This window comes from Oryza sativa, chromosome 7, assembly GCF_034140825.1.
Source record: "Oryza sativa Japonica Group chromosome 7, ASM3414082v1".
NCBI classification, from domain to species: Eukaryota; Viridiplantae; Streptophyta; class Magnoliopsida; order Poales; family Poaceae; genus Oryza; species Oryza sativa.
This window is the reverse complement of record NC_089041.1, coordinates 11828101-11832620: the sequence shown is the minus strand read 5'-3', so window position 1 is coordinate 11832620 and position 4520 is coordinate 11828101. Positions and strand designations below refer to the sequence as shown.

At 38.8% G+C, this 4520-nt stretch overlaps 1 long non-coding RNA gene across 1 annotated transcript; it reads left to right on the top strand.

Moving 5' to 3' along the window:
• The first annotated feature begins 394 nt into the window (after window positions 1–394).
• Window positions 395–3172, top strand: LOC136357385 (uncharacterized). The gene is made up of 2 exons (XR_010742724.1): window positions 395–849; window positions 2885–3172. It is a non-coding gene; the product is annotated as an uncharacterized lncRNA (long non-coding RNA).
• Window positions 3173–4520: the final 1348 nt, after the last annotated feature.

Below are 4520 nucleotides of genomic sequence, written 5' to 3'. Positions count from 1 at the left end.
TCTATTTATAAATTGCCAAAGGCTCCTATTTATTTTGGGCCGAAATCCTTTCATTCGGCCCAATCGGCATAAGTCTATTGTGCCTCCCTCCCCTTTACTGTGGGCTCCGCCGCCGCCTTGCCGAAATCGGCGCGCCGCTGCCCAGCCAATCCGCTGCAGCCACCTCACCCAACCAATCCGCCGCCGCCACCTCACCCAACCAATCCGCCGCCGCCACCTCACCGCGCCAATCCGCCGCCGCCACGCGTCGTCGAAAGCCGTCGCCGACCAACTAAACCGCCATCGTCGGCCAATCCGACGAGGCCACCCGGCGCCGCTTCTCTGCATTTAAATCGAAGCACGCCGTGCCGTCACCGGTTTCTCTTCTATCCACCGCCTCTCGCCGCCTATAAAAGGACGACGAGGTTCCCTCTTCCTCCCCACACAAACCGAGCTCCTCAAGCTCTCTCTTTCTCTCTCCATGTCCGGCCATCATTGCCATCGGCCGATCTCCCTCACCGGAGCTTCGCAAGCCAAAACCCTTGCGCCACCAACTCCGCCTCGTCGAGGTGATTCCATTTTTCCTATTTCCCCTCTCCTTTAGCCACTGCCACAAGCACTACCGGCACCACCATAGCCGGCCGGAGCTGAGCTCTTGCTGCCGCCGTTCTGGCCATTCTATTTACTCCCTATGCCTTCCACCGACGTCCCCGGATTTGTAGCTAGCGGGAACACGCTTGTCCGCCGCCGTAGAGGCCGTTCAACCACCGAAGCCCCGGCGCCCTGTCCCTCTTCCTCTCTGTTGTTGCTCGGGAGAAGAAACAGAAGGAAGGAGAGAAGAACGGGAGGAAGAAGAAGAGACATATGAAAGTGGGCCCCGCTGCACAGTAAACTTCCTCTTTTATTTGATTTCAATCTTTAGACAACCATATCTTTCCAACCACAAATTCAATTCCAGTGAAACTTTGATCTAAATTCATCTAATTTCAAACCCTCCCTTTTGATACCAAATTTCCTATTTAAAATTTTGTTTAAATACCCTTTTAATTTAAACCTATTTGGTTTATCTTAAATCCCTTTAAATTGAAATTTCTTGTTTTATTTAAAAAACTTTTTTAAATTAAATTATATTTTAATTTCTTTAAATATCTTTTTTTATTTATTTAATTACCTTTTCTTTATTTCTTTAAAATACCATTTTAAATTTTATTTCTTTCTTTAATCTATTTTTAAAAACTCTATTTGAATTCAAATTTCTTTAAACCATTCTTTTACAATGCTTAGCCACCAAAAAGCCGCCGTGGAAACTTTACACCTTCTATGGAGACGTTCGCGTGGTCTCAAACCTCGACGTCAAACCGGGCATAACCTAATCCCAAGGTCGAAGTGTTGCTCTTCGCACCCCACGTCACGACATGTGCAGTGCTTGAAGCCTCACTACTCTCTCGACCTCCACAACACGCCGCACACTAGTTCTTGAGCTATGTGCGACCCTAGCCGCTCTACTGTCACTCACGACTATAGAGTAACACTGTTCCACTCCACACAAATCTCCTAACTCACTAGCCGTTGTGCTACTTAACTGTAGCATCGACTAGACGAGCTGATATTTAGCCATTATGCTGCCCATCTTTAGCATCGGCTAACCAATCCAAATATCTAGCCGTCGTGCTACTTTACTCTAGCACCGACTACAAAACCAAATCCACCAAATAAACCCCACATATCCAAAGTTATACTTCCTTTGATTTTATTCGATTTCCAACCTTTAGAAACCAAAACCTCTCTTTTGTTTTCCAAACTAAAATTTATTTTGAACCATTTCTTTTTCCTTCGCCCTCCAATTTTATTATTCCTTGGTTTTATCGTTTCTTTGTAGCATTTATCTTATAGGTTTTATTTGCTATCTTTTTCGTATTCGTACGTTAGACTGTACAGTAAGTTTTATCAGCATCTAAGGAACTGTCGTGGACTCAGATGGCTACGCTGAAGCCGCGGGAAATCTCGAGGCGCAAGGAAAGACATAACTAAAATTTTGATCATATAGAAACCTTGATATAATCTTCATATTTAAATTTGATGCATGATATTTGCTCTTTTAACATCTCGTGGGTAGACGTGAAATGCTTTTAAGCATGATTACATGATATTATTGAAAGATACATTTGAGATCATTTTATGTGGTTTATTATTCAAACATCTTTACAAACTTAGGAATCCGGTTAAAATGGGTATTTTTGAATGTTATATATAATGAAGTTTGTTGGTGTGGGGAGTTTGGAAAGTTTTGGGTGGTTTAACCGGATTATAATTACCCCCTTACACCATGGGAAATGACATAGTTGCGTCCATCCACACGACCAAGTAATTGGACTTAGCCTAGTACATTGTCCCACTATATGAAAGACTGTTGGGTGGCTCTATGAGCGGTTGGGGTGAACATGCGTAAGGAGTTAGGGGGCAGTGTTTCACAACAGTGGGATTCATGAAAGTGTGACGATATAGATACCTTGTCTTAGGCCTAGCAAGAGTTCGACCACTATGATGAACCAAGACCCCACTGTGCAGTAACTAGTAGTAAGTAGGACCTTCGAACGGCTTTGTTGTTCTCAGCCCAGCTAGCTGTGGGCATCATGCGGGTAAAGCTGGACAGTCTCTACAGAGGTGAATTAAATCATTCGAATGTGCCGTACTCCCGGTTCTGGAGTTGTGTCATCAGGGTGATTCCTACTCCTGAAGTATAAGTAGTTTTAAAATTAAAATGTTGAGGATAAAGATGATTTATGGTTTTTATTATTCCTTTACTTTATTATTGTTTATTTATTCATATCTATTCACCTTTAATTATTTATAATATGTCTTGCTGAGTACATAAGTACTCACCCTTGCATAATTTGACATATAGAGGAAACGTGCTAACAAGGAGATCAGAAGGAAGCGAGATCTACGACAACGATGAGTTTTTCTAGGCTTGTCTACACTCGAGCTTTTGCCTGTGGAGTTCTTTCAAGTTCTTTGGAATTTATTAATTGTAGTTCTAGTAGTTGAAGAAGTTTAGGAGTTTAGTACTTTGGATTCTCTTGTATTTCAAATAAGGATATTTTAGTTTGGATCTTTTCACCCTTTAACAATTGTATAATTAGTTTGTATGAACGAACTTGTGTAAATAATCGAAAGCTGTTCTGTATATCAATCTGTGCGTGATCAAAATCCTAGACGATCACGAGTGGATTTTTGGGGCACCAAGCCTAAATTGGGTGTCCCCACACAAAATTCATGATTTCATACAGTTTATAATGCAACATCTTATCAAGCACATAGGTTGAAGAATAAACACGAAACATATATACCTATTGCATATATTACTCTTTCTCAAATAACCTTTAGCACAAAATAACAAAGAGAATTTTTTTAACTTTTTCTTTTCTTGAGCCCTTTTGCTCATATTTTTCTCTTTTTTATATTCCGGGTACGTCCCTGTCGTCAAGACTGTTTCAAGAGATTCGGCACACATTATTTTGCTCACATCGAATACGTCCTTGTCGTCAAGACTGTTTCCAAGGATTCGGTATTTATTTTTTTATATTTTTATTCTCTTTTCACAATGAGCAATTAAAGCTATTTGAGGAATAACAAGTCAACAAAGCATATATATATATATATATATATATATATATATATATATATATATATATATATATATATATATATATATATATATATATATATATATATATATATATATATATATATATATATATATATATATATATAGCATTTATAAATCAAACCATATGCTAGTATCAACATTGCATATTTTCTTAATTTAAGTATAGAATTTAAGTGTCATACATCATCTCCCTTAAAAGCAAAATCTAAATCTCATGAAAAGACTAGAATACATACAAGCTATGCTAGAGACAAATAAACCTTCAAAGTATTGCTAGCATGCACAAGAAAATACCATATGCATAATCAAAGCTCTCTTTTATCAATTTTTCTCATTGGCATATTTTTGCATGATAAAACCATGAGGCACAAACTCCCCCTCAAAACATGCCAAAAGAAAGTCGTAAAAAGCACTAACTCCCCCTCAAAATAACCTCCAATTCTCCCCGAACAAAAAATCAAGAAGAGTATCAAAGATTTTGAAAAAAAAAACATCCAATTGCCAATGAATTGACATGTATACACTTGTATTAACAAAAACTACTACCTCAAACATTAGCATATGAAAAGCTAATAATTAAGAAAGTAGAACCAAATATATGTCAATCCAAAAGTAAATTGATGTTACCTTGAAAGGCAATCGTCGTCTCAAAATTGAACACTCATGGGGAGTATGCCGCCAAAATACCTACGAACGAGAAGATGTCGAGGCCTCCATGTTGGGGTTAGAAATAAGAAATTTTTGAATCCAACACTGAGTCACACAACCAGTAGAACCAATAGGTACATATGCACTAACAAAATCAGAATCAGACTTACCAGAAAACTTACCTTTTTGCTTCACAAAAGTCCGATTTGAATTTCGCGCAAAA